Source organism: Vombatus ursinus, unplaced genomic scaffold (genome assembly GCF_900497805.2).
Source record: "Vombatus ursinus unplaced genomic scaffold, bare-nosed wombat genome assembly UNPS02014830.1, whole genome shotgun sequence".
NCBI classification, from domain to species: domain Eukaryota; kingdom Metazoa; phylum Chordata; class Mammalia; order Diprotodontia; family Vombatidae; genus Vombatus; species Vombatus ursinus.
In genome coordinates, this window is record NW_020954608.1 from 53,417,660 (window position 1) to 53,429,696 (window position 12,037).

The window sequence follows — 12,037 nt, forward strand, 5'->3', positions numbered from 1 at the left end:
AGTTCTCCATATTCAGCCACTCCTCCTGGTGCTATTACCTTGCTTGTTGTATTTTGTACTGTACATTTTTGTTTTTCCTTGACTTGTACTAAGCTCCTTTTCTTTCTTTCTTTCTTTCTTTCTTTCTTTCTTTTTTTTTTTGGTGAGGCAATCGGGGTTAAGTGAGTTGCCCAGCATCACACAGCTAGTAAGTGTCACCACCTAGCTAGCTGGACTGCCTGTGCCAGACTTTTTATTATCTCCTGGATTAGGGTCATCCAGTAGTGGCCCTAAGACCATTTAAATGGCGGAAAGTTCTGTAGATGACCTTTAGGTCTTTACCTTTAAGGAGTAAACAGGAGCAGCATCTACCTCAGACAGGCTAAGCTAATTTTCCTTAAAAGACAGTGAAACTCCTCAAAATTTGATCGGTCCAGGGTACTAAGGCTCAAACCTAGTGTTCTGGGCTCCTGAGTACAAAAACCAACAACCATGGACTCGAGGGCTCCTTCTTCAGGTTTGTTCAGCGGCTCACCCCGTCAAACGCAGAGGCAGAGGAGCTGTGTGTTTCATTGAATGAGTGTTTCATTTTGTCCCAGTCCTGAACGTGAACTAGCAGTCCACACTGACTCAGGCCTGACCCAGACAATATTATTCCATCCACTGTGGCTGGCAAGTCACAACTCCTCCACACCCTTGCATTCATCCTGTGAGGTTACTGTGTCATATCTTTCCATAAATATTGCCTATAAGGTCCAACCAGAGGTATTCCTCCGCCTCTCCTATTATCCTATAATCTCCTATTATCCCCTATTACATTGGGGGTCCCAACGTAGTGTTCAAACTGTCTGTTGTTTTTTTTTTCCTTGCCATATGATTGGTCTACCTCTTCTTCCAGTTATACTTGTCCTCAACAATGCCTTCTAGTTATCTATATCGATTAAATCCTCTAGCAATTCAGTCCCTATTGCTAATTTGGAATCATCATTGTCCGTTGAATTTGATCTGAGTTGTGTTGGCTTTAAGGGATATAATTTATATTGTTGTAGCCCTTGTATATATTCTTTCAGTTTTGTTTTCAGTTTGCTTTTTTTTTTAGTCCACCAGATACCTATTCTGTTTAATACATTTTTTTAATTTTATGGATACTATTGTTTTTAAATAACAATCATTTTGGGAAATTCAATACAATAATACACTCAGTACTTGTATTAGGAAAAACAGCTAAATAAAAACCCATGTCTGACAGTATATGCAACATTCCATATTAACAGTTTACCACCTCTGCAACCAAAAGAAGAAGGTATATTTCTCCATCTTTTCTTTGAGGCCAAAATTGGGCTTGGGACATGGCTGGGATGGTTTATCCATTTAGAGGACCAGGAAGCTGCATCAGGAAAGCTGAGGCTAATTAGGTCCTCAGGAGAGCTGTGCTTCCTTTAGGTAAAACCTTCCCATATTAGGGGTTGGAGGAAAGAAACTGTGTCAGGGAAATGCTGGGTCTATCACAGCCTCCTTGGGGAACAAACTCAGAAGCAGGTTCATTGGATCAAAGCAGTGGTGGCCCTGAGGCCACATGTGGCCCTCTAAGTCCTCGAGTGTGGCCCTTTGACTGAATCCAAACTTCAAAGTTTGAACCACATGTGGCCTCCAGGGCTCAGGTTCCCCACCCCTAAATTAAAGGGTAATAAACATTTTACTAATGTCTCAATTTCAAATTGAACTACTAATTTCAAATTGTTTTCCTTTTCCCAGGTGAATCAATTTATAATTCCAATTAGCAGTCATTTAGTGTGGGTTTTTTTTTTCATATTCTCTCCAGCACTTTTTCCATCTTTTACCATCTTTGTCAGTTTGTTGGTATGAAGTAATATCTCAGAGTTGTTTTAATTTTAAATTCTCTAAATATTAGTGATTCTTATAACCTTCATGATTGCTAATAATTTTCATTCCTTCAAGAAACTGTTCATCTCCTTTGACCACTTATTCATTGGGGAAATGGCTCTTATTCTAATATTTTTATGTCAATTTCCTATAGATTTTGGATGTCTGACTTTTATCAGAGATGTTTGGTTCAAATATATTTTCTCCCATTTCATAACTTTTTTTATTCTAGATGCATTTATTTTGTTTGTACAAAATTTTTAAATTTCACATAATTGAAATTGTTTATTTTATCTTGTATAATCTCTGTCTCATGCCTGTGTAACCATGGGCTCCCAACTTGGACAGGGTTGCTATGGAGATAGGAGTCTCAGGTAAACACTATCCCAGAGTTCACCAGCTTGCTGACATCTTTGAAATTGGTTTTGGAGGCTTCCAGGAAGAGAAAGCCAGAAAAGAGTTTATATCCCATCTTGTGCTGTGAAGGAGGAAGTACTGCTGGGAGCCAGCTCTCTTCCCCAACCTGACCTCCTTTTCTGGGATGTAGAAAAACAGTGGCATTCAGAATTGATAACACACTTTGTTATAGGCCCTACCATGATTACTCCACAGTAAGAAGGAGGAGATAAGACAAGAGACAGTTTTGAACTCAGCTCTTGTGTCATATGGTAATGTGTTAAATTAAACCTATTTTTTCCAAATTACTTTCTAATCTTGGAATACTTCCAGTCAAATAAAGAATTCAATAGTTTGTGTTTGAGGATTTATTAATAACCAGGTTGTTTACTTTCACTTCTATGTCTTGCTTTTGTAATCTATTTGTTGATCTGCTTTTCTATTTTTTAACCTGTGCTAGATAGTTTTGATAATTATTAGTTAATAATAGAATTAAATATCTGATATTGCCAAACCCCTTTCATTTCTACTTCTCTTCATTATTTCTCTTGATATTTTTGACTTTTTTAAACTTTTTATGAATTTTGTAAATATTTTGCTTAATTCTCTTGATTCAGTAGTTATAATTTTTTATACTATTGGAACAACCCATCCATGAACACTGAATAATATTTCAATTATTCAGGTTTTTCTTTATTTCTGTAAACATTGTTTTACTGTTATATAATGTCTGTGTCTTGATAAGTTCAATCCAAAGTATTTTATGCATTTTGTAGCAAAAGAAATTATTCTTTATGTATTTTCCTACTACTTTTTATTAATAACATACAGGCATGCTGATGAATTTTATGGATTTATATCTTGCTATTTGTTGAAGTTAAAAATTGTCTATTAGTTGTTTTTTTATTTTATTGATTCACTAAGATCTTCTAACTGAAGGATCAGATCATGCTGTCCATTGATAGTAATAATTTGCCCCCCTCTTTACAAATATTTATTTCTTTCATTTATGAAAGCATAATATATTTTATTCCAGTCCTTTATTTTAAGTATACCTGTATGTTATGTGTTTCTTGTATACAGCAATTCAATTGTATTTAGTGTTCTCAGATATCTTCTATTTTATGCACAAATTTAGTCCATTAATATTCTTTTAAAAATGTTTTATTTTTTTAAAAAAATGTTTTATTTATGCCTTATTTTTATATTATTATCATTCCTTTTAAAACTGTATTAATTTTTCAGGCAATTTTATTAATCTGTCTCTCCCATTATCCCCATTGAGCAAATTTTTTAAATGCCTCATTATGTATCTACATAGTGCAGAAAATGAAATTCTTACTTTAGTTATGTCTGAAATGCATAAATCTTTCTGCATTTAAAGTTTATCACCTCTCTATCAGGAGGTGAGTGTCATGTTTTATCTTCATTCTTTTGAGCCGATTACATTGATGAGAACTCTAAAATATTTCAGAGTTGTTTTTCTTTTTAATGTTACCATTGTATAAATAGCTTTCCTTCTTCGGATCACTTATTTCTACATCCAATCATAAAGGTTTACTAGTTTCTTCTGAAATTGTCTGTTTCATTATTTCTTATGACATCATCATCGTCATAATGGCAGTTAAGACCTGAGTTCAAATCCTGCCTTAGATATTTACTAACTATATGACCCTGGGCAAGTCATTTAACCTCTGTTTGACTCAGTTTCTTCATCTGTAAAAATAGGCACAATAATGGCACCTACCTTTCCAGGTTGTTGTGAGGATCAAATGAGAATATTTATAAATATTTCATATTACAATATTTAATAAATATTTCTGTTATATCAAACCATAAGGCACTATATAAATGCAAGCTATTATTATTATTCCATTACATTAATACGTCATAATTTGTCTAGCCATTCCTCCAAAGGAGGACAACCCTTTAGTTTCCAGTTTTTGGCTACCCCTTAAAGAACTGCTATAAATATGTTTCTATGTATAGATCATTTTTGTCTACTTTTATTTCTTTATGGTATAGTCCTAGCAGTGGTATGGTTAGGACAAAAAATATGCATAATTTGGTGATTGTCCAAATGGTTTTCCATAATGATTGGATATATTCATAGCTCCACCAAACAGTGAGTGCCCCACTATATCTGTTGTCCTTGCTCCTCTGATAATTATAATTTTCCTCTGTCATCTTTGTCAGTCTGAAAGCATTCAGTGGAACCCTAGGACTGCTTTACTTTTTATTTAATTATTAGCAATTTAGAGCATTTTTAATATGATTTTTTTGTAGCTTAGATTTCTTCCTTTTAAAAACTTCCTGTTCATATCCTTTGATATATTGCAGAATGGTTCTTAGTCTTAAAATTTTGAATCAGTTCCTTATGTATCTTAGAAATAAGACCTTGATCAGAGAAATTTGTTGCAAAGACTTTTTCCCCAGTTACTCATTTCCCTTCTAATTTTTGCTATCTTAGATTTTTTTGTGCAAAATCTTTTAAATTTTATAGATCAAAAATGTTCATTCTATCTTGTGTGATCCTCCCTATCACTTTAGTTATATCATTGTAATTTCCTGATGCCACTCCATCAATAGAACCCTCCCAATTAACAAAGAAGTACAAGTCAGAAGTACATACAGACACATTAACCATGTCTTAACATATGCCTTATTCTATACCAGTAGTCTGCCTCTTCTTTATTGGGATATATTTTAATCATCAGTCCTCTGAAGTCAAGATCTGTCAATACACCAATGTGAATTTTGATTTTTTGTGCAATTTTCCTTTACATTATTGTTGCCATTGTATATCATGTTCTCTTGGTTCTGCTTATTTTGCCTCAATTAGTTCATAACCTTCCCAGGTTTCTCTGACTTGATAATCCTTGTTTATTATGGTATAACAACATTCCATTGCATTCATATATCACAATTTGTTCAGCCATTCCCCCAGTCAAAAGACACCTACTGTGTTTCTTGTTTTGTTTTTAGTGCCAGAAAAAGCACTACTATAAAAATGTTGTTGAATATGGGACTTGTCTCAAGTCTCCTTGGGATAACTGCTTAGTAGTGATATCAATGGTCAAAGGGTACAGAAAGTTTAATCATTTTCCTAGCATATTTCTGAAATGTTTTTTCCAAACAGTTGGACAACAGATGTGTTAGCATGCCTGTTTTCCCATAGCCCCACCAACTTTGATTATTTCCATACTTTATCTTCTTGGCCAATTTTCTGGCTACACAATGAAACTTCAGAATTGTTTTTATTACTATTTCTTTTCTTATTAGTGTAATACTTTGTTGCCTGGTGTGTGAAACTTGGGAAATTACAGTAGTGACAATAGCCCAAAATGACTATGTTGCCAGTGGAATGGCTGTATTATTTAGTGAGAGGGTGTAATATCTGAGTTGTCCATTAGGTGATGCTCCCCTGAAGCACTACTAAACCCAACTTGCACATTTATGCCATAGATACAGAATCTTCCTAAAGGCTGAAGTAACTCCTCTGGACACCAGAGGGCACTCAGCACTCAAGGGCCTAAACTGCTCCTAATAGGACCACAGGTACAATTTGAATCCCTAATGCTGAGCACTGTCCTGTCCAGATTTAGAATTTATTAAGTGGATTAAATAGAATTAAAGAGGAGGAAGGAAAGGATATATCAGTAAAACTTCAGCAAAAGTTCAAGGTTTGCTGAGGCTAACAAATACATCAAAAAGTAAGAGGGAAAGCCTTCAGATGCAAAATAGATATTCCTTACCCTAGAAAACAACTAGGTGGCACAGTGGAGAGAGCTGCAGGGCCTGGAGTCAGGAAGACCTGAGTTCAAATCCTACCTAAGACATTCCCTAGCTATGTGACTCTGGGCAAGTCACTTAACCCTGTTTGCCTCAGTTTCCTCATCTGTAAAATGAGCTGAAGAAGGAAATAGCAAACCACTCCAGTATCTTTTCCAAGAAAACCCCAGATAGGGTCACAAAGAGTCAAACACCACTGAACAACAACAATGAAAGGTGGGAGACTTGAAAATCTTAATTGCAGGAATCGTTTACCTGTCAGATCTATGGAGAAGGGAATAATTTAGGACCAAACAAGAGACAGAAAACATTATGAAATGCAAGATGGATAATTTTGACTACATTAAATTTAAAAGGTTTTGCACAAACAAAGTCAATGCAACCAAGATTAGAAGGAAATCAGAAAGCTAGGAAACAATTTTTATAACAAGTGTCTCTGATAAAGGCTGCATTTCTAAAATATATAGAGAACTAAATCAAATTTGTAAGTCATTCCCCAATTGATAAATGGTCAAAGGACATGAACAGGCAATTTTCAGATGAAGAAATTAAAGCTATCTATAGTCATTTGAAAAAAATGCTCTAAATCACTATTGATTAGAGAAATGCAAATTAAAACAACTCTGAGGTATCACCTCACACCTGTCAGATTGGCTGATAGGATAAAAAAGGAAAATAAAAAATGCTGAAGATGATATGGGAAAATTGGAACACTAATGCATTGTTGGTGGAGTTTCGAACTGATACAACCATTCTAGAGAACATTTGGAACTATGCCCAAAGGGCTATAAAACTGTGTATATCCTTTGATCAGCAATACCACTACTAGGTCTATATCCCAAAGAGATCATAAAAAAGGGAAAAGTACCCACCTGTACAAAAATATTTATAAGAGCTCTTTTTGTGGTGGCAAAGAATTAGAAATTAAGAGGATGCCCATCAATTGGGGAATAGTTGAACAAGTTGTGGTATATGAATGTAATGGAATACTACTGTGCTATAAGAAATGATGAGCAGACAGATTTCAAAAAACCTAGAAAGACTAGCATGAACTGATGCTGAGTGAAGTGAGCAGAACCAGGAGAACATTGTACATAGTAACAGCAACATTGTGCAATGACCAATTTCGATAGATTTAGCTCTTCTCAGCAATACAATGATCTAAGACAATTCCAAAAGACCCATGATGGAAAATACTATCAACATCCAGAGAAAGAACTATGGAGTCTGAATGCAGATTGAAGCATATTATTTTTTCTTTTTTTTTTTCTTGTGGTCTTTCCGTTTTGTTCTGATTTTTCTTTCACAACACAACTAATGTGGAAATATGTTTAATATGATTGTACATGTATAGCCTATATCAGATTGCATGCTGTCTTGGGGGGTAGGGAGGGAATGGATGAAGAGAAAAAAATTTTGAATTGCAAATCTTATTAAAGTGAATGCTGAAAACTATCTTTACACATAATTGGAAAAAATAAAATGCTATTAAATGGGGAGGCGGGAGAGAATATCTTAATCGCTGATAATAATAAAAAAAAAAGCCAAAAGACTTGAATACTTTAATTGCATATGAAAAAGCCAGAAAGACTATGAACATGCTTCCAGGCCACAAACTATATTCACACTTTTGTCCCTAGCCACATATCTGGAGAAGATTCTCAAAATTGTAAGGGAGGTGAAAATGACTGAACTGAAACTGGCTTTTGAGCCAGAAAGAATTTGTTGATGGAACAGGCAAGGCTCCTATCAGAGGTGATAACAAACAGCTTCAGAGGTGAGGCTCTGAAAGAAACAAATAAGACAAGCTTCCACCCCACCCAGGATGAAGGTCATTGGTTTAGCTGAAAAAGCTTTGTTGATTCATACAAGCTCCAACTGAAGAAGTGCTGAATGACTTTGAGTCCAGTTAGTGGCTAAAGGTGGGAAAAGACCGCAGCTACTGATGGGGTGATGAGACCTGGCCCCCTAAAAGCCCCTGAACTTTCCCATACTGGCCTTTTGCCTGAGGCATTTGGTCCAGCCCAGCCCACCTAGATACTCAATAATTCTTTTAACTGCCCTTTCCCTGTGGCTCTCTGACCACTTAACTCCTTTCATTGACTACACCTGGCCCACCTCAGGCCATTTACCACTCCTTAATCCCATCTTGACTCTTTCTCTCTTGCCCCTGAGCCACCCCAGGCTATTTACCATGCCTTAATCCCATCCAGAAATTCTGTCTTTTCTTGTATATAAGTACCAATCTTATCCCCATTAAATGGCTCAGATTCACTTAGAATCTAGCCCTCTTCTAAATAAACCTCTCTGCTTTTACTGAAAGGAGGCTTGAGTGGTCGAATTCTTTTGAGGCACACAACCCTTGTACCCTTGTATTTTGGGGTTCCCAGCACCCCAAACAACAACAGCTACCAAGCAAAGAATGATGCTAGGAGATCAAAGGATTGACTGGTACAGCAGAAAGACCACCCATTAGGAGGAGAAAGCCCAAACTCTACACCCGAGGAAGAGCAAGCCCAGGTGAACAGCTGGTCCAGGGGAGACACTTACATGCCCTGTGTAAGAGGTGCCTATATGTGTGCCTCATTAGAATTATACTACGATAATAATTTTTCATTTTTTATTTCCTTTTATTAATTTATTCCATTCCTCCTGAAACATTTTGACTAACTGAAGCCTGTTTTCTGTTAATATTAACATTTCTTAGCTAAATCCTGACTCACAGGATGTTAATATTAAGGAAAGACTTTTTGACAGTCCTCAGATAAGTGAAAAAGGAAATGTGAGCTTCCTAAGGTCATTAAGCTACTATTTGCGAAGGAATTCTCCTGGCTCTGACTCTGATGTTAATTTTGAGGAATGTAAATCTCCCCTCTCAATCAGCCCATTTTAATTTATCAGTTTGGATATGAGAGTCTGTTTAACTAGGTTTGTCTCTTTAGGGATGTATCACATTATGATTGTTTAAATTTGTTCAATGTTTATGACCGAAGAGGATGTACTAGCTTGCTATATGTCAAAAATTATCTGTCTCACGTAATTTTGTCTATGAAAAGACAATTTTGGTTCAGGGAGGGATAATAGAAGGGCGGGCAGATTGGGGGAGAGGATATTCAGAAGTAAACACTTTTGAGGAGGGACAGGTCAAAGGAGAGAATAGAATAAATGGGGGCCAGGATAGGATGGAGGGAAATATAGTTAGTCTTTCACAATATGATTATTATGGAAGTGTTTTGCATGACTATACATGTATAGCCTATGTCGAATTGCTTGCAGGGAGAGAGGAGGGAGACAATCTGGAACTCAAAGTTTTAGAAACGAATGTTAGAAATTGTTTCTGCATACAACTGGGACATAAGATACACAGGCAAAGGAGTATAGAAATCTATCTTACCCTATAGGAAAATAGAAGGGGAAGGGGATAAGGGGGGGGTGGTAATAGAAGGGAGGGCAGATTGGGGGAAGGGGTATTCAGAATGTAGGCCATCAAGGGGTGGGGGGAGGGGAAGGATGGGGAGAAAATTTGGAACTTAGAATCTTGTGGAAATGAATGCTGACAACTAAGAATAAATAAATAAATAAATTGGAAAAAACAAAGTAAAAGAGATATAATAACAGCAAATACTGGACAAAATGAGATCAGTTATATTCTTAAAAATTTTGCAACAATCCTCTGTCCCTCAGTAAAACCATTTTATCCTTGGGATATTTAATCTAGGCAAAAAATTCAAGGATAATCTTTTTCCTTTCTTCAGGGCATGGTTGTACCATGCTTTGGGAAAGTACTAGAGAGAACTTTTTGGTCTGATATAAATTTGAATAAAACACTGCCCACAGACACAGCAAATAAAAATAGTAATTACAGAGCTCAAGCCGTAGAATTTTTTGTCTATGGGACAAGTCTGCTAAAAAGCTTCCCTAGATCACAACTAGGGCCATCCTCAGATACATCATGAAATAATTTTACAGTATCTTTAATCTCATAAGGCTTTCAGAAATATTTCCCCTAAGGTCAACGTAAAGGTAACACTGCTCTCCAGTTAGGGAACAAGTAAGTACCTCCTTGGTGGACTCTTGGTTATGTAGAGCACTTTGATTCTAGAGTACCACCACTGCTAAAGAGATGACTTCCCCTTGGAGGCTTTGGATAACTTTCATAGGGGCCAAAAAAAAAAAATTTTTTTTTCTAAATCTGAAGAAATACTAACAATAGCTTGTTCCAGTGCACTGACCCCTAGAAGGGGAATCTGAGCTCTCACCACTTGATGGAAGGTACTGCTGAAGGGGCACTAATGATGGACCCCTAAAAGGCCGTGGCCCACCTGGCCCAGGTCTCTGGTTTAAAAGAGTCCCTCATGAAGGAGGAACAGTTCATTTTGCTATATTTATATTTATATAATAGTTATATATAATATACATATATATTTGTTATGTTTGTTATATTCTGGATATATACATAACCATTTTCAGCAATAAAAAGATGTCATGATTACTGAGACTGTTAGACTGGTTTCTCCAAAAAATGGAGATATATTTTAACTGTCCAAGGTTAACGTTTGTCAACTGGTAATGATTCAAGATCTGGACCACCTCTGCAAGCTAGTCTCTGACAGTCTCAGTCTGATGGCAGTCATTCCCTACCACCACCCCCCATTTCTTGCATGGCAACCTAAAAGTTTATCTCTCAAAGAAAGCAGCTGTTCTCTTGTACCCTTAAGGGTCAGCAATCACACTGACAAATGGATTTGCCATAATTTTCCAGATTGCAGAGAATTCAGATCTCAGGGGAAGTGGACAGAAAGAAAAGGCTGCAAAACCTAGATAGTGATTTTCAGATTTTATGCTCCACTCATTCTAATCACATAGCTTCCTTCCAATCTTGATCATCTCAAGACTGTACAGTTTCCCATATCTCACAGATTGCTTAATTTTGTGAGAACTTCCTGGGCCTTGCCACAGCGATATAGAAACCCACATTTGAATGGCTGTCAATCATTTGCCATTCTCTTTTTTTTTTTTCTGAAAACTGTTCATATCCTTTGACCACTTGTCTGTTGGATAGCATCTTTTGGTCATATATATCTACACACACACACACACACACATATACATATTTGTATCAATTCCCTACATATCTATCCCTATATATCTTTTATCAGAGATATTTGACAGAAAGATTTTTCCCCCATTGAGCAGTTTATCTAATTCTAGTTACACTGATTTTTTTTCATGCAAATGCTTTTTAGTTTCATGTAATAAAAACTATCCCTTTTGTCTTTTGTAATTTCCTTTACTTTTAGTTATGAAGTTTCACCCAAGGCACCTCCTTGGTACCTCCTATTTTTCTCTGGCTTTAAAAAAAAAATGTGGCCTTTTATATTAAGGTCACTTATCTATTTGGAGCCCAACTGCTTTCCAATTTTCCCAGCGGTTGTTTCTGAATAGGGAGCTTCACTTCAGCTGCTATGTTTTATGCTCTAGTTTTTACCAAACACTAAGTTATCCCATTTTATTGCTTCTGGATTTTGTTTATCTAGTCTGTCCCACTAATTTATTTCAATATGTTTTAACAAAATCAAATAGTTTTGATTATTATAACATAGTTTAAAATCTGGTGATGTTATGCCTCGTCTTTCTTCATTTAAAAAGTCTTAAGATTTTTGACTTTTAGTTATTCCAAACAAATATTGTTATCAACTTGTCTAGTTCTACAAAGTAATTCCTTAGTAGTTCTGATAACATCCAAGGTTATAATTGTTACATTTATTTTTCCTTCTATCAAACCCTATAATAAATAAGCACACACTCACATATATACATACATACATATGTATGTATATATGTGTATATATACATGTGTGTATATACATATATATATAAAACCAGCTCTGCAGTTTGTTTTACTTGAAACAATCTAATAATCTCAGTCTCTATCTTTCCACAGAGAATATACACACACACACACACACACACACACACACACACA